This window comes from Ixodes scapularis, unplaced genomic scaffold (genome assembly GCF_016920785.2).
Source record: "Ixodes scapularis isolate PalLabHiFi unplaced genomic scaffold, ASM1692078v2 PGA_scaffold9__187_contigs__length_104089568, whole genome shotgun sequence".
Classification (NCBI taxonomy): Eukaryota; Metazoa; Arthropoda; class Arachnida; order Ixodida; family Ixodidae; genus Ixodes; species Ixodes scapularis.
The window spans coordinates 76414275-76438413 of record NW_024609884.1 but is presented as its reverse complement, the minus strand read 5'-3'; the positions used below and the strand labels follow the sequence as shown (position 1 = coordinate 76438413).

The 24139-nt window shown below is 49.2% G+C and overlaps 1 long non-coding RNA gene across 1 annotated transcript; it reads right to left on the bottom strand.

Moving 5' to 3' along the window:
• Nucleotides 1-244: 244 nt before the first annotated feature.
• LOC8038236 lies at nucleotides 245-24139 on the bottom strand. Its single transcript, XR_005714728.3, has 3 exons — nucleotides 23887-24139; nucleotides 23494-23590; nucleotides 245-446 (listed from the first exon to the last, which is right to left on the bottom strand). It is a non-coding gene; the product is annotated as an uncharacterized LOC8038236 (long non-coding RNA).

Below are 24139 nucleotides of genomic sequence, written 5' to 3'. Positions count from 1 at the left end.
CTTCAACCCGCCTGAAGTGCTGCGTCTCCTTGGGGGTGTTCCACCTTCAGCCGGTCACGGGAAAAGGATCTGCAGGATACTCCGTTGAGAGAGGTGGAAGCATGTAAGCAGACTTCGGGACGCTTTGTGGTTGCTCTGCCACGGGTCCGCGTCCACCGAAAGAGAGGCCTGCAGAAAGTATGGAGAGCACCTTCGACTTGCTTCCAAGGTCACGGAATTCCTTTGGGATAGGCTCCATGCGTCGCTGCCGAAAAAGAAGAGAAGATGTGATTCGCCGGACTGTGTCACCTTTCTGGGAGATGCTTCTGCACCGCCGGATGTCACCCGTATCTTGGAAAAAGGCCCCAAGTACAGCCTGGCGCCCAGGATGAAGCCTGTGGACAAGCTTGGATTGGTGCGAACTCTGGCGGATAAGGCGGCACACCAGGACAGGGACAGGTGCATATCTGAAGGTGTAGATGTTATTATGCGCACGTCAGGATATGGTCAAGCAGGCTTCAATTTGAGGCATGTTGTTTCACACTTCAAGAAAAATAACCTCCGTCTACTAGTAGCTGACAAGGAGGGCGGTAATTGTGGTAGCGGAAGAAAAGCTGTTCAAGGACAAGTCACGTGAGGACATAGCAAAACACTTCAAACCTGCTAAGGATGTTTCACTGAACAGGGTAAAATCGGAAACCAGAGCCTTATGTCAGAAGTTGGATCTATCCAGCTTAGGAAAGAAAGTGCTATCGTCAAAGAATGTTAACCTGGAAGTTTCTTTCAAAGCTAAAACCCACAAGAGTGGGTGTCCGTTCAGGGCTATAGTTACGGAGAGGGGTTCGTGGCAGGTGGAAGTGTGTGTGTGTGTGTGTGTGTGTGTGTGGGGGGGGGGGTTTCTACATAAACACCTGTCTGCGTTAGAGCTGGGGGATACTTTCCTGGTCAGGAATTCTGAAGAAATTTTAGAGTTCCTGCAGGGAGGAGTCCTTAAGGGGACAACAGGTTTCTCAATTGACGTGGAAGACCTTTTATATTCGGTCCCCCATGAACACCTTTTTGAGGCTGTCAGACTTTGTATTGTGGGCAACCTGGCGATTCCAAGCGGTTGGCCCAGGCTGCCCCTCCGAGAATCATAAGTGGTCATCTTGACCACGAGGGGGCCAAGGGCAACTGGCCACGCGAGCGGCCCTCCGCCGCTGATAAAAGGCCGTCGCAGCGGATGCGCGGGGGCGGTTGGGATCGCGGCGCAGGCGATAGCGGTCATTAAATGTTTACGTGTTGTTGAACCGGTGTGCTGTGTCATTCTCCGAGACGGGCAGCAGCAAGGGAAATCCCAAACTGGCGCCCAGACGTGATATGCTGCTCGTCTGGGAGGATGGCAGCAAACTGGGTTCGTTCTTACGTTTTACATAGTCAATTTTGCGTTCCCGAGTTTGCCCAAAGTTGTGGGGGCGTTTCTTCGCAAGCCTAAGTTCATCGACCTGCGGAAGTCTCCACTACAACACGATGCCGTCTACAGAGGACGCCGACAGGAAGGTGAGTGAGGACGACCTTTTGACGCTCGGTGCACTCGCGGATAACGCCGCCAGCGACATAAAACCAGACGCTAAGCCTGCAGTCTCAGTCCCGGTAGGCGCATCATTAGAATGTGGTCTAGCAGAACTAAGAGTGGCCATGACCATGCTTCTTAACATACAACGAGAGCAGATGATGCGCTCAAGACCCACTCCTGCTGGAAGTACGCCCCCCAGGGACTTCCTAAGACTCTCGCTTAGCGTTCCGGTTTTTTCGGGGTACGCAGATAGAAAGTCAGTCGCGATGTTCGTCTCGAAACTGCGGGACTACCAAGCTGCGTCGGGAATCGACGACGAAACCATCCTCACCCGCCTTTTGCCGGTTGCACTGACAGACAGTGCAGCACTGTGGAGGCAAAGACAAACTAAATTCACAAGTATGTCAGATTTTGAGGCACGATTTAGGACGGAGTTCCTGCCTCCGGATTACAGCGTGCGGATTAAGGACGAGCTGCGCGCGCGCACACAGCACCCGGAAGAGTCACTTATTGAGTTTGTAAGGGCTCTCCAGGGCCTGTACGATATCGCCGACGCCGCGGCACCGGACGCGGAGAAAGTACAACGCGCCATCCGCCAAAGCCACCCGCGTTTCCATCCCCATCTCAGGGGACGTACCTTTACGAATTTAGACGAGATGGCACGGGAGGCGATCACCATCCAGGCCGACATCCTCGCGGAACTAAGGTACCGACCCCCTCCACCGCAGAACATGACTCTGGAACCATCATTCGCGTGGTCTGGAAACGCACGTGCACATAGAGTCGAGAGAGAACAAGACGATTCCAATCAGGCGCCTGTCCCCCGAACCCCAGATCCTTGTGCATACGAATCGCGAACCCTAGATCCTCGTGCATACGAATCACGGAGGTGCAGCGGTTACGAAGGCACGCATTCACAACGCTACAGCCCCTCCATTGGTCAAGATGAGTTCTTGTCCTCTGGACCGGTAACGCGGAGCTTGGGAGAGGCAAAAGAGAGCGGGACACCGCACGAAGCCGACGGGCGGTCACGCCCCGTTGTTTTCGATGCGACCAGCCAGGACACATACACCGGGACTGCAGCGAACGGCAGCGGCCGCCTCAGACACAGGGAAACGGCTACGGCCGGCGGTGGTAAGAAATTTCTACTCTCCGCCGGCCGCGTCGAAAACACAAGCCACGAGATCGAGCCGCCGCAGCCGCCTTCGGGCCCCCCGGAGGCTCGCACGGGCTCCGGGGACAGACTCTTTTCTATCGACCCTCGGTGGCCCTCCACCACTTTTTCTTCCTGATAACACTCTCCGTTGTGAGACTCCCGGTGTGTCCGATTTTGCATGGACACCCGGGCGCCCAGCTCACATTGTTCGCGGTGTTGAGACTCCCGGCGTGTCTGCTATCGCATCGACAACCGGGCGGCCAGCTCGCAACCCTTTCCGTCATGAGACTCCCGGCGTGTCGGCGTTCGCTTTGACACCCGGGCGCCCAGCTCACACCGTTCGCGGTCTTGAGACTCCCGGCGTGTCTGCACTCGCATCGACAACCCACCGGCCAGCTCATAACACTTTCACTCCTCGTTGTGAGACTCCCGGCGTGTCAGATTTTGCATGGACACCCGGGCGCCCAGCTCACACCGTTCGCGGTCTTGACACTCCCGGCGTGTCTGCTCTCGCATCGACAACCGGGCGGCCAGCTCACAACCCTTTCCGTCATGAGACTCCCGGCGTGTCACCTTCCGCGTCGACACCCGGGCGCCCAGCTCACACCGTTCGCGGTCTTGAGACTCCCGGCGCGTCTGCTCTCGCATTGACAACCGGGCGGCCAGCTCATAACACTTTCACTCTTCCTCGTGAGACTCCCGGCGTGTCGGCTTTCACACCGACACCCGGGCGCCCAGCTCACACCGTTCGCGGTCTTGAGACTCCCGGCGTGTCTGCTTTCGCACAGACACCCGGGCGGCTAGCTCATAACTCTTCGTCGTGAGACTCCCGGCGTGTCGGCTTTCACACCGACACCCGGGCGCCCAGCTCACACCGTTCGCGGTCTTGAGACTCCCGGCGTGCCTGCTGTTGCAGTGACACCCGGGCGGCCAGCTCGCAATACTATCCGTCATGAGACTTCCGGCGTGTCGGCTTTCACACCGACACCCGGGCGCCCAGCTCACACCGTTCGCGGTCTTGAGACTCCCGGCGTGTCTGCTTTCGCACAGACACCCGGGCGGCTAGCTCATAACACTCTTCGTCGTGAGACTCCCGGCGTGTCGGCTTTCACACCGACACCCGGGCGCCCAGCTCACACCGTTCGCGGTCTTGAGACTCCCGGCGTGCCTGCTGTTGCAGTGACACCCGGGCGGCCAGCTCGCAACACTATCCGTCATGAGACTCCCGGCGTGTCGGCTTTCACACCGACACCCGGGCGCCCAGCTCACACCGTTCGCGGTCTTGAGACTCCCGGCGTGTCTGCTTTCGCACAGACACCCGGGCGGCTAGCTCATAACACTCTTCGTCGTGAGACTCCCGGCGTGTCGGCTTTCACACCGACACCCGGGCGCCCAGCTCACACCGTTCGCGGTCTTGAGACTCCCGGCGTGTCTGCTTTCGCACAGACACCCGGGCGGCTAGCTCATAACACTTTTCGTCGTGAGACTCCCGGCGTGTCGGCTTTCACACTGACACCCGGGCGCCCAGCTCACACCGTTCGCGGTTTTGAGACTCCCGGCGTGTCTGCTTTCGCACAGACACCCGGGCGGCTAGCTCATAACACTCTTCGTCGTGAGACTCCCGGCGTGTCGGCTTTCACACCGACACCCGGGCGCCCAGCTCACACCGTTCGCGGTCTTGAGACTCCCGGCGTGTCTGCTTTCGCACAGACACCCGGGCGGCTAGCTCATAACACTCTTCGTCGTGAGACTCCCGGCGTGTCGGCTTTCACACCGACACCCGGGCGCCCAGCTCACACCGTTCGCGGTCTTGAGACTCCCGGCGTGTCGGCTTTCGCACAGACACCCGGGCGGCTAGCTCATAACATGCACTCTTCGTCGTGAGACTCCCGGCGTGTCGGCTTTCACACCGACACCCGGGCGCCCAGCTCACACCGTTCGCGGTCTTGAGACTCCCGGCGTGTCTGCTTTCGCACAGACACCCGGGCGGCTAGCTCATAACACTCTTCGTCGTGAGACTCCCGGCGTGTCGGCTTTCACACCGACACCCGGGCGCCCAGCTCACACCGTTCGCGGTCTTGAGACTCCCGGCGTGTCTGCTTTCGCACAGACACCCGGGCGGCTAGCTCATAACACTCTTCGTCGTGAGACTCCCGGCGTGTCTGCTTTCGCACAGACACCCGGGCGGCTAGCTCATAACACTCTTCGTCGTGAGACTCCCGGCGTGTCGGCTTTCACACCGACACCCGGGCGCCCAGCTCACACCGTTCGCGGTCTTGAGACTCCCGGCGTGTCTGCTTTCACACAGACACCCGGGCGGCTAGCTCATAACACTCTTCGTCGTGAGACTCACGTCGTGTCGGCTTTCACACCGACACCCGGGCGCCCAGCTCACACCGTTCGCGGTCTTGAGACTCCCGGCGTGCCTGCTGTTGCAGTGACACCCGGGCGGCCAGGTAACAACATTCTCGGTCATGAGACTCCCGGCCCGTCTGCCTTTACACTGATCCCCGGGCGAACAGCTTCCACTGTTCCCGGCCCTACGCTACCCGAAGCAACTGCATTTGAGTTGGACCCTAATGCGATTCCCTTTCAGCCAAAGGCCGGCCCGATCCCCAGCGTCAGAGCCACTTTGAAGTTCTCAACACCAAGGATGGTCGCTCTGGATGGCCGGCCACTAATGGACTCGCACCAGCCGACGGGGGTATAGGAACAACCTCGCTAAACGAGGAACCGACAGTGCTCATCCCAGCTGTGAGTAGAATCTAATCTACACCCAAGTCTCTTGAACCTCGTATGACTGTGAATGTACTAGGTATACCAGTAGCCGCTCTTTTAGATACTGGAGCAAACATATCGCTTATTGGGGATGCTGTATTTGCGGAATGCAACAAGAGAAAGATACATCTTCGGTCAGCAAACGTGAAATTGCAAGTAGCATCGGGGTCCGTACTGCCTGCTGCTGGCGCAGTCAGGTTACGAATTTCCTTTCATGGTAGAAAACGAAGACAACGGTTCGTATACACCTCCCGGAACTGCTGATGCCCATGATCCTGGGTAGAGATTTTATTGCAGCGGAGCGGGTTTTGCTCGACTTCGCTCAAGCTGGATATTGGTTGGGTGGCGGAACGAAATTAACGCCATTTACCAGACGGCAGGATTGTATTCGCGGCCAAGCGTTCCCGTTAAACTTTGCCGGGCAGATGCCTTTACTTCCAGACAGCGTGCTCAAAGCCGTGCAAAAGTGTTCCGGTGAAGACAAACAGAAGCAGCTCCAGCAACTGCTGGAACCCTTCTCGCCGATGTTCACGGAAAGACCTGGGAAAACCGATCTCCTACAGCACCGCATCGAAACCAAGGATGCACCTCCCCGGAGGTGCAATCCGAGACCCATAAGTGCTCACAAGCGCGAACTTCTTGATGCGGCGCTATTGGAAATGATCGACACAGGCGCAGCACGTCAGTCAAAAAGCCCGTGGGCTTCCCCGGTGGTCCTTGCTCCAAAGAAGGACGGCACAGCAAGGCTTTGTGTTGATTACAGGCGCCTAAATGAAGTGTCAGTCAGAGACAGTTACCCGTTTCCTAGTATTTCCTCAGTAATGTATGCCCTTGGAAACGCGACTGTTTTCACAACCCTCGATTGCAGCCGCGGATTTCTTCAAATCGAAGTTCATCCGGCTGATGTAAAGAAGACCGCATTCATTTGCCACAGGGGGTTGTTCGAATTCACTCGCCTTCCCTTTGGTTTGTCCAACTCTCCCGCCAGCTTTCAACGCCTAATGGACGTTGTCCTCGGTGACGCGAAGTACGAGTTTGCGATGGCGCACATGGATGACGTAGTGGTCTTTTCACGAACATTCGAGGAGCATCTCGTGCACCTTCAAATCATACTCGAACGAATGCGTCAAGCCGGCCTTACGATTCATCCAGATAAAGTCCAGTTGGCATCGCCTGTAATCAACCTTCTCGGATTTGTTGTGGATAACGGAACGCTGCGGCCGAATGAAGATAAGCTGCGCGCAATAACGGAGTACCCACCCCCTTATGACGTCAAAAGCCTACAGAGATATCTCGGGATGATTGCGTTTTATAGAGATTTTATTCCGCAATGCGCTGAGATAACTGAACCTCTGAACCGATTGCTCCGCAAAAAAACGAAATGGTGCTGGGGGCAAGAGCAGCAAACCGCATTCGCGTGTCTTTCAAGGGCTGTGACTGAAAACGCGTGTTTAAACCTGCCCGACTTGAATCGTCCGTTCGTCTTGCAGACCGACGCAAGCGATTACCGATTAGGAGCAGTCCTTCTGCAGGAACATGACAGCGTTCTTCGTCCCGTAGCTTTCGCCAGTCATACGTTAACCGGAGCGGAGCGAAACTACTCAACAACCGAAAAAGAGTGCCTGGCAATTATTTTTGCGCTTAAGAAGTTTGACATGTACCTTGACGGCGCTTCGTTTAGCATTCAAACTGACCACATGGCTCTCTCGTGGCTCAAAGGGCTTCAAAACCCTGCAGGACGACTCGCTCGATGGGCCCTTTCGCTCCAGCGCTACAAATACACAATCGAGTACAAGCGTGGAGTGCCTAACCACGTTGCAGATGCGTTGTCCCGTGCTCCACTTCTCGGGCAGGAAATGCAGGTGGATCCCGACTTGGTGGCACTGGCCAATGCGGCGCCCATCACACCAGAGTCGCGGTGGGGAACCCTGGTGAGCAGAGAGGAGCTCCGAGCGGCCCAGCTGTCCGATGGACTTTGTCAGAAGGTGATGCACCAGCTGGCAGAAGAAAACTCAGCCGACGCTGGGAATCCCAGAGACTTGGATTCATACCTGCTCAGCAGCGACGGCATCCTGCTGCGATACATCCCCCAGGCGGACGATGGGTCCAGCGGCCCGCCATTCCGGTCTGTAATACCACGTAAACTGCGTAAGTCATTTATAAGATATATGCATGATCCCGCCTTGGCAGGCCACAGCAGTGGGAGCAAAACTTACGAAAAGTTGTCCCAAATTGCAACGTGGCAGGATGTGATGAGGTACGCACGTAGCTGCCCGGTTTGTCAGAAGGCAAAACCCCGAGGTGGCCAACCACCAGGTTTAATGCAGTCGGTCGAAAGCAAGTACCCCTGGGAGTGTGTTGCCTGCGACGTTGTCGGTCCCTTTCCCCGTAGTCCACGCGGCAATCAGTATTTGCTAGTAGTGACCGACCATTTCACAAAATGGGTCGAAATGTTTCCTTTGCGCAAACTAGACTCTAAGAAAATCTGGGACTGTCTTCTCGAGACGTTCGCGCGCTTTGGCTTTGCCGCAACGCTTATTACAGACAACGCTTCTTATTTTGTTAGCAAGGTGTTCGTGGATGCGTGTAAGGCGCTAGGCATACGGCACAAACGGACTTCGCCATACCATCCACAGGCGAATATCACGGAAAGAGTGAACCGTAACCTGAAGCAGATGCTTGTATCGCATACAGAGCGACACAAAGACTGGGACGCGAAATTAGCAGAAATGGCATTCGCTACCCGCACAACAATCAACCGGTCCACGGGTTTTACTCCGGCCCAACTTAACTTTGGGAAAGAGCTCGTGTTTCCCCTGGGAAACGGCCTCCTTTGCACAGATCCTGCAAGCATGCAGCGCACAACCACGCAGTTCGCAGAAGATCTCCGGAAGCGTTTCACGGAGAACCTGCGTGAAGCTCGAGAGAGACTCGACGTCTCGAGACTGCAGCAGACAAACCAGTACAACAAGGGGAGGCGAAATCTGCAGTTCAATGTAGGAGATCTGGTACTGAGGCGAACTCATCCGCTGAGTGATGCTGCTAGAGGCTTCACGGCCTCTTTAGCAAAGAGGTGGGATGGCCCCTACCGTGTTAGTAGCAAGCTCTCCAACCTGTCTTATGAGCTGGTGCATTGTGAATCTGGTGAAGTGTGCGGGTCTATTCATGTCGCCGACCTTAAAGCTTTCTATGAACCCGAGGAGGTAGATGTGTCGCAGGTTCCAGATGACGACTATCCGGACCACCTCTCGGGAGATTCCACACCGTCTCTACCGCGGTACAACTTGAGACGGCGGTGAAGACGACCGGGAGTAGCACGAGTTCTAAGTGCATTATGTTCATGCCCTCTTCGGTGTTTTGGGGGGAGAAGAGAAAGGGTCCGCGCTCCCGCGTGCACAGTGGGGCAGCCATCTTTCGTGTGCGCGGCTACTTTTTCCTACCGCGCCATGGCCTCATGTTGTTTTTAATTTCTAGTTCCTCGTGCCAGACAGCGGCGACGCAGCTCCCATCATCAGACCACCCCCACGGCTGCATCGGTACTGTCCGGAAGTACTGACGTCGGACCCGTGCTCGCTCATCTGAGAAGACCCTTGCTGACCCAGAAGGAAGGCCCCCCCGAAGACCATCAAAGACGTCCTCTGTTTTCGTTTTTGGAAGGGGGGAGATGTGTGGGCAACCTGGCGATTCCAAGCGGTTGGCCCAGGCTGCCCCTCCGACAATCATAAGTGGTCATCTTGACCACGAGGGGGCCAAGGGCAACTGGCCACGAGAGCGGCGCTCCGCCGCTGATAAAAGGCCGTCGCAGCGGATGCGCAGGGGCGGTTGGGATCGCGGCGCAGGCGATAGCGGTCATTAAATGTTTACGTGTTGTTGAACCGGTGTGCTGTGTCATTCTCCGAGACGGGTAGCAGCAAGGGAAATCCCACAGTATTGAGGAAAATGGAGAGGTCCCATTTCGCAATGCGTGTGGTCTCACAGTCGAAGGTTTTTTTTTTTTTTTTTTTTTTTGGGAGCTGCTGAACCACTGCCTCAACTCCACAGTCGTTTCCTTCGAGGGAGAGCTGTTTGTGCAGAAACTTGGTATCTGAATCGGTTCCGCTGTAGCACCGGTACTGTGTGACATTTTTCTTGCAAATTGCGACAAGCGTATATCTGAAAAAATTCAACAGAAGGAACATGGTAAAATGTTTCGTTACGTAGACGATTATTTGGTGTGTGTTTCCCGCCCTGCAATTGCGGATGATCAAGCGATCGCCGGTTTCTTAAAACTGTTCGCAAGCTGCGCTTTCGGCTTAAAATTCACCCACGAGACATCGGTCTGTGGTCGGCTGCAGTTTTTGGATCTTGGGTTATATTTCGGTGCGGGGCATACCTGCTGGGGGTATGAGCCCCGTTCCAAGAAAGGAATATTGCCATTCAGCTCGGCGCACTCCAAGTTAGTGAGAGGGGCATTGCTTCATCTTGCCTAAGGGCCGCGTTAAAGAAATCGTTCCCCCACCGGATGAAAAAGAGTTTTCATTCTCAACTCAGCAGACTTGAAGAGGCAGGTATACCCCCATCATGTTCTTCGAAATGTTTCAGAGACCTTAGCAAAAAAGATGAAAAAAGACAACAGCGCAGTGTGCGAAAGGGCTCCCAAGATGGTAGGTAGGCCTGTTGTCTTGCCTTACATTCACAAGATGTCCCACAATCCGAAGAAGGTGGCCCATCGCTTTGGCATACCAGTCGTTTTTTCAGCACCGAATAAACTATCTTCACTGCGTAAAAGGATAAGCAGATTAGGAGAGGAATCGGATGTGCCACAAGAGTCGTGCAAAAAACGACATGTCACTAAGTTCCACGAGTATGGCACTAGTGTCACGTAGAAAATCCCCGTCATGTGGTAAGGTGTACGTTGGGCACCATGACAGAACAGCACACGACAAAACAGCACAGCGTCAAAACAGCACGGCGACAAAACAGCAGACGTCAAAATAGCACGCGACAAAACAGCACAGCGTCGAAACGGCACAGCGACAGAAGAGCACGTGCCAAAACAGCACTGCGTCAAAACAGCGCGACGTCAAAACAGCACAGCATCAAAACAGTACAGCGTCAAAACATGACATTCACAATATAGCTAAAGTTCGGCGTTTTCGGTTTGTATTTTTTTTTTTTTTTTTAAATTCCGCGCACTTTTTTTTTTGGTTTTTATTCCAAACAAAAGTTTTCGGTTTATCGCGGTGAATATTTGTGGACTCATAAACTTCTCAGTTATATTAGGTTTACTGACGAAAACCAGTATACTAACGAAAATGCAATAATTAAAAGCGTTTGTGTAAAATGTATATTGAGTACCAGGCACTGGTCTTATTTGTTGCCGTCTTTGGCAGCCGACGCGACCTGTTCTGTGAGACGCACTGGGGCCTTATCGTGATCTGACATTATCGTCGTGTGCTCGCATGTGTACACACGAGAACCATGAGCTTCAGTACCACTTCGGTTGGAGAGGCAAATATCAAAATGGAGAAATTAGCAAGCATTGTACTCGGTGGGTTTTCGCCCATTTTCACGACTGCGAGAGGTGATAAATTCGCGCCGACGGCAGGAATGACAATAACACACTCGTATTTATGCCCTCCTGTAGTAGACGGAAGCTAGGGGTGTTAAACAATGCGCGGCATTTACGTACGCTCTTGATTTCCGTTGTTTGATTTCACGATTAAACTCTCTTCTTTTAACTAAGAATTCAGCACAAAACCCTATCAGGTGAAAAACCCAGATTTCGTCCTGAAGACCCCTGCGCCCCCGGAGCTTTTGTTGAAAGTTGAACCGATCTTGCAGACAAGCTGAAAACTGCGAAAGGAAGTGGTCATAAGGTTAGTAATGAGTAGGGTTCCGTGTTTTCGGAGTTTAGTTTTCGTCAAATTCGGAGGGTGTTTTTCTGAGTTTATTTTTTGCCGAAAATTCGGAGTTCATCGGAGTTTATTTTTGTTTCATTCTGAATTTTTCGAAATTCGGAGGTCAATTTCGCAGTGTTTGTTATAATATCCAAATGTAAACGTCGTTGTGCTGTTTTGACGCCGTGCTGTTTTGGTACGTGCTCTTCTGTCGCTGTGCTGTTTTGTCGCGTGCTATTTTGACGCGTGCTGTTTTGTCGCCGTGCTGTTTTGTCGCTGTGCTGTTTTGACGCGTGCTGTTTTGACCGTGCTGTTTTGTCGCGTGCTGTTTTATCGTGTGCTGTTCTGTCGCGTTCCCGTACGTTGGCCAGACGGGGAGGTGCATTAATGATAGGGTCAGAGAGCATGCGCTGGCGATCAGGCAGTCCCCGCCTGGCCACTTAGCGGTCCACTGTGACCGTTGCGATTGCGGGCCCAACTCTGAAAAGTGCAGCCCCATCTTTGGTGACACCTGTGTCATGGGCCATTACAAAACAAAAACGGCAAGAGAAATTCACGAAGCCTTCCTGATTAGGTCCCACCACGACAATACTTGTATAAGCGCTCCCTCTTTGTCCTTGACTGATAAAGAATTCTACTATTTGAAGAACCAATGCCGCTGACATTTGAGGGGTGTGTGTTTTTAGACCATATCTTTGGTGTTCTGCCAAGTGTGCCTGCTTCTATTTATTAAATTCTGTCATCCAAATAAACAATTCAGTTGAAAGTTACGCCGCGTCCTGTATAGTTCTCCCTTCGTTTTTTGTCCCTGTTGTTTTGGCGTATTACACCAAGAAACGTTTTAAAGAGCAGACGACAGTTCGAACGATCAGGCGGCCGTTTGAACTTGATGACGCACTGAACGTAGTCCGCACAACTTGACGGTTTTCTGGCGTTCATATTGGAACAAAACTAATAAATCTGATGACCACAAGTATTCGTGAATTCAACACAAAGTGCTTCCCGCCCAAGCAATCGTTGTCCGACGGCGTCTGTTTTTCCCTTTTCACGGCACATATCCAGATTCTCGGACGAACCGAGCACGTGAAAACTAACCTTCAAACCTCTCTCGACACTTTTGGTACGGCCTCAGCCGCGGCGTTTTGACGAGACGGCAGGTTTTTGTCTGGTTCCTTTCAAAACAACGCAGAAATACACGTCTGGCATGGGGACTTCTGCCCACAGTCCCAGACCGGAAGTGCGACTGACGCGCCACCATTGCGCTGTGACGTCAGAGTTGAGTTCGTGTATAAGGAAAAATACAGCCATCAGGCTCCAAATACAAACGTGCGATTGTTATTTACGGATATTGTGGATCATATTCAGCCTATTTGTGAACACGACGGGTATATTTCAAATTAAATTAAGGATGATGCAGTAGTGAAAGGCTTGGGAAAACTATTCAATATTTGAATCAAAAACTTAAAATCTACCATTCACACATGCATAACTGCATCCTTTGCAAGTTGATCGCTGCAGACTACAATAAAAACGACCAATAAAGTGTCTAACATAGGCAAAGTGTGGAAATAAGCGCGCGTGCGTGTGCGGGCGCTCGTGCGCTGTTGACATGATAGTTTTTTTATGTATGTGGCTGTATGTTTCTTCTGCTCTAACAAAGTCAGCCACAACCGGCAGTTGACAATTTGTTCAGTTGCGATAGCACCATCATAAGCATTCTGTCGACTTAGCAAACTCTGAAGATAAATTTGCTGTGATCATGGTTTGTGCGTCCTTTCGCTACTTATGAAATATCAAGCACCCACCCTAGACTTTCAAGCTATGGCCGTGTCTGAGGGCACCCTGGCCGCTCCGCGGCAGCAGCTTCTCCGAGCACGCCGGAGCCAAGCGGTGAAGCCCACCCTAATATGTGCCCCCTTGTGCATTTGCGAGCCCATCCCCAGTTCTAAAGATTATCTCTAAAACTATGGATGAGCACTTTCTCGGTGTTTTACAGTAATAACCATACATATATCAAATTAATAATACAGAAACATTTTATTCATAGCAGAATTGAAGAGTCAACATTATGGCATTTGCCAGTCATCAAATACTGCATTTTTGATAATGAATTAAATTGATCAACAACGGCATGTGACAGAAAAGCCTGCACGAGCACAGTAATCTTCCGTTTCCAAGTCTCATCAAAAAATTAAATGGACTGGCTTGTATGCCAACAATCAAGCCAACTAAAGTCACATACAAGCCACACAACACTACCCGCCCTCGTAAAGACTATGGGTGACAATCAGGCAATTCACACATTATATGCGTTGGCTTCCCACACATGGGCGGCATGGACCACGTGCTCCCAAGTAATAAAGCTTCTTTCAGAACACGAGCTCATGCATGCCCTTCAGAGCTTTGATCTCGGGCCCATAGTCTTCTATGTACGTCATGCTAAGCTAATATAGAACACAATTTCACTTTTTGCCCCAGCAGAAGTGAAGAATTATTTTCACCAATACCTCCTCAAACACTCAACAAACGAGGACAATGCGACTAGAGTCGGCAGAGGGTCTTTCACGGCTAAAACCATGGCATTAAGAACCACAACAAAACTAAATATTTCTGAAACGCAACAAATGTAGACATGTTTCTGAAAACATCTACAATTTTATTGTGAAATTGTGACCTCTTCAAGAGCCAAATGCACTGCTAACAATATTTTCATAGAAGTGCACTAACCACTAGACTAGCTTAGCAAAAGCTATCAAGGCAAATGTTATGCACAGTGTACTTGCAACAGCAACAAAGACATGTAGATTAAAAAGTAATTGATTCTAAAACCAACTACCATTACTTGTGACCTTCAAAGCTGGAATGCATTAAGTGTCCACAATAAATTAGGTATTTGTCCACCACAGTTCTTTTTCCTCTCTCATGGGGCATATAAATGTGCAGGTGCATATCCTAGTTTAGAACAAAGCATGGTCATAAATCAATGAACTGAGCACACATTTAAATTAGCTTGCAGTTATCGATACTTTGTTGGACCTCTCCAGAGTCCTCCAAAACTGCATTTCCTAAAAGTTTACACAAAAGTAATGAATTCCTGACAAACACCTCCACTGAAAATTTATACCCGACAAATGAATGTTACAAAACTGTGATGGACAGAACACTAGATTAGTAGCGCATAACATCCCTACATGGAATAGTAGTGTACAGTGCTAATCACACATGTCCATAATGCGAGAGCAGTGAGACTTTCTGCAGAGGCGCTTGACTGGTGGCATTCGCTGCAACTAATCTAGTCACATGGGGCAACATGGAACAACCAGCTCAAGGAGGCAGTGGCGCAGCCAAGAATTTTTTCCGGGGGTGTTCTAAGTGTATGTGTATATTGTAGGGTCAGCTGGTTGATAAGGTGTGGACTTGTGGTGAATAATTTTAAATGCAAGCATTTCAATCTAATTTTTTCTTGGTGGTGACATGCTTAATAAACTCCCAGGCTTTATTAATGCAAAAGCATCAAGTGTCCCATGCAGCGAACCGGCGTCATCAGCTTTTGAAGCTGCACCAGGTGGCACCTAAACTCCCCCGTCCCAATGGAGCAAGGCCTGTCATCTGTAGCAGTGATTTGATGGAAAGGCTCCCATTGGCTGGCACACGTCATAGTCTCAAGGAACGAGGCTCCCATTGGATGCCCGTGCGGCGTAGTTCCAAGGAACGCCCCTCCACAGAGAAGCCCTCTCCGTGGCGGCGCAGCGGCCCGGCCGCCGCTAGAAGGGAGCGGCTGGCTGCAGCGCCAGCAGAGCCCGCCCGGGCAGACTCCGAAAAGGCTGCACAACCGAGCTCAGTGCGGCGCGGCCACTTCACGAGAGCGTGCGCTCGGCCGTAACCTCGGCAGTAGTGAAACGTGGCCGTCCATGCCAGTACGCCGCAGACGAAATAAGGGAGCGGAAGAATGACACTGATGCTTTCGCATTCACAACTCGTAAGAAGTGCTTAGGTGTCCTCCCGAATTTTTTTTTTTTTTTTCTATTGATAGGGCTTTATGATGTTTGCGAAGTGTATGACAACAGACTCCTGTGTTAGGCGCCCCCGATAGAGCAGGCAGGACGCGCCTCGAGCTGGCTATTTCATGTTGCCCCACGTCACTAAATTAGTTGCCGCTAATGCCACCAGCCGAGCGCCCAGCGCAGAAAGTTGCACACTCCCGCGTTATGAACAAGTGTGTTTATCCCTGTTCCTTTAAAGGGGCACTGACACATCAAAATCATTTTTTTTATTATCCGAAACGATCGAAAACGATGCCGGGACATTACCCTCAAAATTTGAAATTTGGGAATTCAGTATTTGTGAAGCAAAAAAACAATTTCCAAATGCCGAATTCGAAGTTCCCGCGCGATCGGCGCCGGTGCCTTGACGTCAAAACTTGCGGGGACCTGAGAGTCGACTTTCTTTCACCACTCCCTGCTGTTGCCATGGCGACCCAAAGCGAGGAGGAAAGGAGTGAGCGGCGGCGTTGCGGGGGACCGGTTTTGAGCGGTGTCGCCTGTTTTCCGTTGGAGGATACAAATCCAGGAGACGGCACCACAACGAACTCCCGATTTTTGTATTTCAAAAAGAAGGGCCGTAGTGCGTTCGCAATTGCGTTAAAAAACATATTTTAGGATTGCCGTAATTAAATGTTATAGAGATGTCGCCTACAAAGCTTCTAAATTTCATGATTCTTGACGTCACCGATCAAAAGAAGCGAGGAGGCGAGAGGCGGGAAAATCAAACGCCAAAAATAAAAAGGCGCGCGCGCGCGCGGTAAATTTTTTTTTCGCGATGCGGTTTTTTTTGCGTGTCTATGACTGCAACTTGCATCGTTTTAGACAATAAAAATAAATACGACCTTTGGGGTGTCAGTGCCCCTTTAACTTCACTTGTATAGGTCATGTATACTTCATAAAAATTAAATGTGCACTGCTGGAAAATCCCAGTGGAGCATGGTATGAATACATATTGTGGTGTCTTTATGAGAAGATACAAGACTAGAGGTTGCAATATTCAGGAACACATGAGAGCTTGAAAAAACGACATAGCTAATTTCGTTGAACAGATATCTTACAGTGGATCAACAGCTTACCTTATGAAACACATCCCTAGAGTGGATCAATGGACATGTTAACAATGGCTGGATCCTTGCTGTTTGTACAAAAAAGTAAATAACGCCTTCTTTGAGGTGATGTTGCAATCATGAAACTGTAAACCACTCATTTCTGGGATTGGACGGCAACATAAATAGACCTGTACTTGTGCTCACCCACAGCAAGGCCTGAACTGTCCTTTGACCTGCCGTATCGAAAACCTTTGTTGCAGGTAATGTGCCTACATTCCATTAAACAGGTGGATCATTGACGAGTTAAAAGACCCATTGATAGTGTGTTACAGAACACTATATATTGTGTGCATTTCCTACAAAATATATTCAGCAATCCATGCCAATAAAACAAAGGCAAGAGGAGCAACACGTGAGGGTCAATGAAAGATGCTCCAGAGACAAGTCACAAAGCACAGGTGAATGAAGGAATAAGCATTTCTGATATCAAACAAAAATATTGCCAAACATTGTAAATGGCCTAAAACAAGAAACATGACCTATTATGAATTTATGAAAAGCACTGCATCTGGCCTGCTTTGCTTCTTTTAGAGCGCAGCTCTTAGACGCTCGTTCCCGTGTTTCGCGGAGTCGGCGTCGGCGTCGCCGTAACCGCGCACGTTGCATTTCGGGATGTCACAGACCTATACACCAATTCAACTCCCTGCTAAATAGAGCAAAGAAACCGAATTGGTGTGTAGGTCTGTGACGTCCCATAATGCAACACTGCGCATTTAGTTTCCCTGCTACATTTAGCAGTTAAACTGATGTCACATGCCCTCAACACCAATTCAGAGGTGATGTTATTTTCCCCGCTAAATTCAGCGGGAAAACTGAATTGGTGTGGAGGTCACGTGGCGTCAATTTTCCAGCTAAATTTAGCGGGAAACTGTGGGAGGAGGGAAGGGTATGAAGGAGGAGGAGGGGAGGGTACAGAGGACCCCCCCTTTGTCCTTATATAAATAATATTATAATAAACAATTATTTTATATATATATTATGTACGCAGGAGTACAGGGTCTATATTTGTACATATGGATATTTTTTCCTAAAATTCTTTACACGGTATATCGCAAAATCTAAATACCTCAAGAGCTGCACTCCAATTTCAAATTACAGAGATTAGTAAATGCCCTTTCAATCTTTTCTTTCTAGAAATTTAAAGGTACTGACAATGGCAGCTGTTTAAAACAGGAATATGCATGGGCCGATCAAGCTCATGAATAATGCTTAAAAAGCATACAAAAATAGACCTAAAAAAGGAAGGTCATTAAGATATCTCATATACATGCATCAACAAAAATGGAGGCTCAAAACACAGACCTCTTGTCATGACAGAATTCTTGTAGAATTGGCTCCCAAACTCTCATGAGGCATCTGCATGGCTCAATTAAAATGTTCCACCTTTCAATAAAACAAGCTACACAACACTTATTTGAACATGTACTTTGGTCGAAAACAGCAGTGACCTTATCACTAAAGAGAGACATCAAATTTTTTGCAACTGGAACCTTGCTCACGTCCTCGGTATAAGTGGTGTAGCCAGGGGGGGGGGGGGGGGGGGGGGGGGCTTATGCGGCTTCAGTTCCCCTCCTCTTAAAATCCAGTCGCCCCTATAATATACACATGCATTTTAAACTCCCTCCCCCCCTCCCCTCCCACCTTTCAAACCCAAAGTCATGGGCATCGCAACAATCAACCCCCCCCCCCCCCCCCCCCCCCGAAAAGAATTCCTGGATACACCATTGCTCAGTATACATGTACTCCCCAATGAGAATTTTTTTCACTCCAAACACTAGATAAAAACAGGAGTCTCAATCATTACCAGGAGGTGGATACCTCCTTTCTTAATGACAATAAAACAAAACAGTTGCATTCCGATCACACCAATTCTCCCTGAACGCATTGATGAGCAGAAACAAACAGACAAGATAAAAGTGCATTGCTATGAGAGGTGCTCGGGGCAATGCATACATTATACAATTTTTTTAAAACTTCAAGATGCAGGTCAAGGGTGGGGGTACCCACTTCTCCCCTGACCCTCTCCACCTCATCACAGTCAACAATGGAGAGAACATGCAGAAGGGAAAGGAAACAGGTTTCTCGCCCCTTATAACACCTCTCTTAGCCCACAAAATACTAGAGAGCAGTTACGGAACTGTCAAAACCTTGCCCAACCAAGCCCACTACCCATGGTACAAACTAACACAGGTCCTTCAACGCACGGACGGGTTACGCGAGTGGCGCAGGTTTGACTGAAGCTCTCCGATCTGCAGCTGGAGCTTCTGCTTCTCGAGTTCCAGGTTCTCCGTTTCCATGTGCAATTTTTGCGTCTCCACGACGAGCTTCTTCTCTTCAAGCTCGATGCGACGCAGCTCTCGCTCCAACACAAGCTCTTGGAGTTCTTCCAGACGACGACGTTGGCCCTCGCGCCTTGGCACAGCTAGCCCGCAGCAACCAGGGCTTTGCGCTAGTGGCTGAGAAAGAGCTCCAGTCTCTTGAAGGCTGGGCCTCAGGCCCAGGTACTCGGGCCCTGCGAGGTTCAGAGACTGCATCTAACCGCACCATTCCCACAGCCAGGACCCAAATGAGATTTTAGGTAAAGGTTGTAGGCTAGGTGGCACAAGCTGCCCCTGATATCAAGTGTATCCACTAAAACAGCTATGAATTCATCTATCTATTCAAAAGTGGAAGATAAAGATGACATATGCCTGATAAAGGAAAAGAAGAGAAAAACAAGGATGTTGGACATATTTGCATAGGATGTTGAACAGTATTTGAGTGACAAGAGTGAGGCCTTACAAGCCTCACCCTTTTCTCTCCTTCAGGCCCATGGCAAAGCAAAGTTTTAGGAGCTGTTTTTGAGGACTTTGTTAAACACCATTTTAGAACCGCATGCTGGTAGGTCCTCAGAGTGTGTGAGTTTGTAAGAAGCAAAAATGGACATATAAAAAAACATTTATATAAATGTTTTTAATAAATCTAATGTCATCTTTACAGCATTGCCACAGAGTTGTATTCCTCCTTTCAATGTGATGATTGTGTGCAATAATTTAATTGATTGTGAAGATATTAGATTAGAAAAGAGCACTAGACTTTTAAATTCAAACCTCACATTGATCCTGGAAAGGATGCCGTAACAATATAATATTATTAATAAATTGTTTTATTTTTCATGCCGACAAACAACCTCTCGGTTTACAGTGTGGTGCACTAAACATATATGGAGTAAAACCTAAAAATACAGGAAAAAACAAAGTTAAATCAATACAAGTCATGCAACGTTATCATAATGAAAAAATTGATTATTGATTAGTTCGCAGACATCCAGTCACATAGGTTTAACATAAACCCATGAGTGGATGAAAAGATGTCGAGGCTAAATTTTAGTGAATCCTAAGCAATTTGTATCCTTGACAATAGGATCACAGCAGACAAGCAAGATGGCTAAAAAGTTGAAATGTTTCGGCTCGGGCGAGAGGGAACATGAAACTCAATAGTTGGTAATGAAGTCGCCGACACCCTGCCATGAACAACTTTGTGAAGGAATAGAAACACTCTGTACTGCCTTCTCACGGACAATTTATGCAGCGAAAATTTACGAAGCAATGTTTCATAGTGATAAAAATATCTCCTTCCAATGTAGCCGTCATATAAATTCTTACCATTTGTTTTTAACACTTTCAATAGCTAGCTCTTGCAACAGAATCAATGAATTCCAAATGACTCAGACAAATTCAAGTCGCGATCGAACTAGAGACTTAAATAAAAGTAGCAAGCAACAGGGAGCTGAAAATTGACGACAAATTCTTGAAATCATTCCTAACCTCCCCAATGCTGCATTTACTGTAGCGAAGACATGATTGTTCAAAGTGAGCTATCAATATACACTCCAAGGTTTCTCCCTGATAAAGGAGACTGGAGGAACTAATATGCCATCCAGGTAATATGCAAAACAAATAATATCACGCTTCTTGGATAACACCATTTATTTGGATTTCAAGGGGTTAAGTAACAAGCAGTTTTCTATACACCAACTCGATGTAAATCAGCTTGGAGAAGAGAGCAGTCAGAGAGTGACTTCCACACTTAGAAATAACTTAACATCGTCAGCAAACAGAAGGATGTTAGCACTGCTAACACAATAAGAAATGTCATTTACAAACAACAGGAACAAATGCGGGCTAAGAATTGAGCCCTGCGACAAGTCAGACGTTGAAATAAATTGTTCGGACAAGATTCCATTGACATAAACAGAATTGCGACGATCCCGCAAGTAGTTATGAAACCGTATACACAAATGCGGGCTGAAGCTATGTGAGGCCAGCTTGTGCAACAATAAATTGTGCTTAATGCAATCGAATGCTTTAGACATGTTAGGTAGATGAGGTCAACTTGACCTCTACTAGTAACTATTGGTGCGATGTAACTTAAGAACGAACACAAATCGGACCCTACAGACCTACCTCTTAAAAAACCATGTTGTTCATCAGATATCACAGTGTTCAGGTAAAAATAAACATGCTTATGAACTACTTTCTCAAAAAACCTCTGCAAATCCACATAATAATGATGTCGGACGATAATTAAGGGCACTGTGCTCCAATCAAACCGTTGCTAGGGCCGTTGTTATGGACAAATGCATGGGGGCTTGAAGTGAGGTTAGAAATTGTCTGATAAAAAAGTAAGTAATTTTTTGTAAGCATTGTGTCTTCTCGATATTTAATCATGAAGACTTTTTCTATCGTCTCAGTACCATAAAGCGATGATAAAAGCCCGTAATAAAGTATCACAACCGGTTTTACCTTGCCAGCAGACCACACAATAGCTTCGCAGGTTCAGTGGTTCTTTCAAAAGGACTACGCGGCTGTGTTAAATTATGTTGGTGACGAGCGACGAAACTTCACTTATTGGAGTCAACTTTCTGTGGGATTTCGAAAGAGAAGAGTGCCCGTACACAGCTTTGATCGATGCTCGAGGTGTGCGAGCATGCGAATGCCTGCCCGTGGAGCTCGCTTCCACAATGGGCGCGTTAAGTCCGTGCTTCGAAGCGCGAGAGTTTGGTTCTCCTTTCACTAAACGGACAGGAGTGCCACCGGAGACTGACACTCGAGCGCGCTCTTCGTGCACCAAGAATTTTTCGGAGCGCGAGTGACGTCTTCGCGCTCCGTGACATCACGTAAACAAACAAGATGGCTGCGCTGCTGCTGAGACCGTCGAGACGAAAGGCGTAGCCGGACCGCTGCCCCTTTTCAGTTGATTTGTGCATAATTCAGCAGGTAAAAACGATTTGAAAGCCAAGACGTCAATGAGCATTCCAAAAAAGGTTTGTTCGCGAATCTCGCCTGAAAAATAAATTCATCTATCAAACGGTAGTGAGCCGATAGCAGCACAGCGACAGAAAATTTGTAGAGATGAGACATTCGGACCGCTCTGTCCCTTTTTTAATCCTTAGCCCAGCGAATAAAAATACTTCAATTTGAAAGCCGAAACATCAGAGAGCATTGAGGAAAAGTTTTGTTCGAGCGTCTTGGCTGAAAACGAAATGACCTATCGAACGAGCGTGCCGATAGCTCGGCAACAGAAATATTGTGATGAAAAGACAGTCAGACCGCTGCCCTGCTTAGAATGCTTAGTCCAGCCGCAGCGAATAAAGATACTTAGATTGGAAAGTCAAAATACCACTTAGCGTTGTGGGAAAGGTTTCTTCATGCATACCGCCTAAAAACGTGCAATCGAACGACAGTGTGCCGGTATTGGCGTAGCTTCCGTCTTGCTGCGAGACGGAACCGACGGAACCAGGGAATCTCTGACAAATTTGAGGGTTTTCCTGCGTCGACGAGCGGGTTCAAGAATGTTGTCTTTAATTTAAATCGGAACAGCATGCATGGTCAATAAATACGGCCAAGGTAACCTTCCAAATTTGTGCACGAAGCGAGTCCTCAAACCTTTCAGGAATATTAAAACGTTTGTAGAAACTTCATAACGTCGCCCTCTCTTTTGCTTTAGACTGTCGCTCCACACGGGCCTAATTAATTTATCTTCGAAATATTTTCGTCTTCTGTCACCCGTATCCACGGTTGGAAGGAGCACGGGAAGGAGCTCGTGTAGGCCGTGGCCCGTCGATAGTTTCTGGCCGTGTTCCAAAACTTACTCGATCTAACTCTAGGGTAAAGGTGGTTATCAAAGACCTACCCACGTCCAGCATTTCTCTATTTTTGTTGTCACATGACATAATCCGCCAGGGTAACTCTGATCCATTCGAGTAGGTTTGGAACGCAGCTTCGGTGTAACGCGCTCCTGTACGATATGCGTCGTTTAGTTGCTGCGCTCGGAGTATGAAACTCAGAGCGTCGGTGTAGGAGTACAGGAGCGCCGACTTAACGCGCCCAATATCAGAGAAGGTGAAACTAAGCCCGCGTCTACAGTTGAAAAAATTTTAAAAAGCCAGCGAGACGACTTGACCCACGAGACGATGAGAACACGAAACGAGAGACGGCGGGAAAAACCATGTAAGACCGGATGGACGATTGATGCAGAGTACTTTCTGTCGGGCGGCCACTTGCGCCACCTAGCACACGCATGCTCAACTACAGCACTCAGTTTAGTTTCGGTTTTGAAATGCGACCGAAATTGGTCCTTTGGCGCAGGCTTGGCGCAGATCACTGCGCCAAGCCTGCGCCCTTGACGCAATTGGCGCAGCAATCACATCACTGGTTACAACACACGCAGAGAGAAACACTCAATCAGAGCTCCGCATTCTGACATCACAGCAACTCCTGTAAAAGATGCAGACGAACTTGGGCGTGCGACTCCTGCGGAACTCTGGACTCTTCTTCTTCTTCCTCCTCCCACCTCCCTTCCCTTCCCTTCAACCCCCCCCCCCTCCCCCCGCTGGGGCAGCCTTCGTATTTTTTACTTCTCTTTTTCTCCGCCGTATGGTCGTGCCGAGTTGAATACACGCTAGGCGTACCGAGTTAAATTAACGAACCAACAATCAACAAGAATGACTCACCAGATGCCTGCGAAACCTCGCTGGCGTCCTGGGAGTTGTCACTCGCTGCAGCCCCCAGTACGAGATTGGACGACATTCCACTTCAAGAGACATAAACCTAGGCAATGATTGAACAGTCGTATAAACATAGCCCGCAACTATAAATGATATTTCACTAAAGTTAAAAACAAACAAGAACCGCGTAACCGCAATGCTTCTATGCTGCAAAATGTTTTTTTTTTTTTTTTTTTCCTCTGCCCAAACTGGGTATTTGTTGCTTGTGACAACGCAGCACCCTAGAATTAATACTCCAGCCTATGAGGTAAGAATGCACGATCACGCATACCAGTTATTTCCGCTGCATCTGCTTTTATGAATCAACAGATAAGTGTGACTGGAGAAAAGAAAACTTACAATTGTTGTTTTGGGCTTATCAGGCTGCTAAACTGTCGTGGGAGCACTTGAGGCAACGAGCTCTAGAAAGTTGAACCGCAAAACTTCGGTTGCTCCGCAACCTCCATAGGAGAAACATCAAACCTCATTGAATCAAGCATGACCATATATCAAGCAATTACTCGAGAAAACCGTTTCACGTTATGCCGACACTGCCGACACTGCACAACTGTCATCAAGGCCCCCAGAAACCAAGAGGAGCCAGCACCTAGCG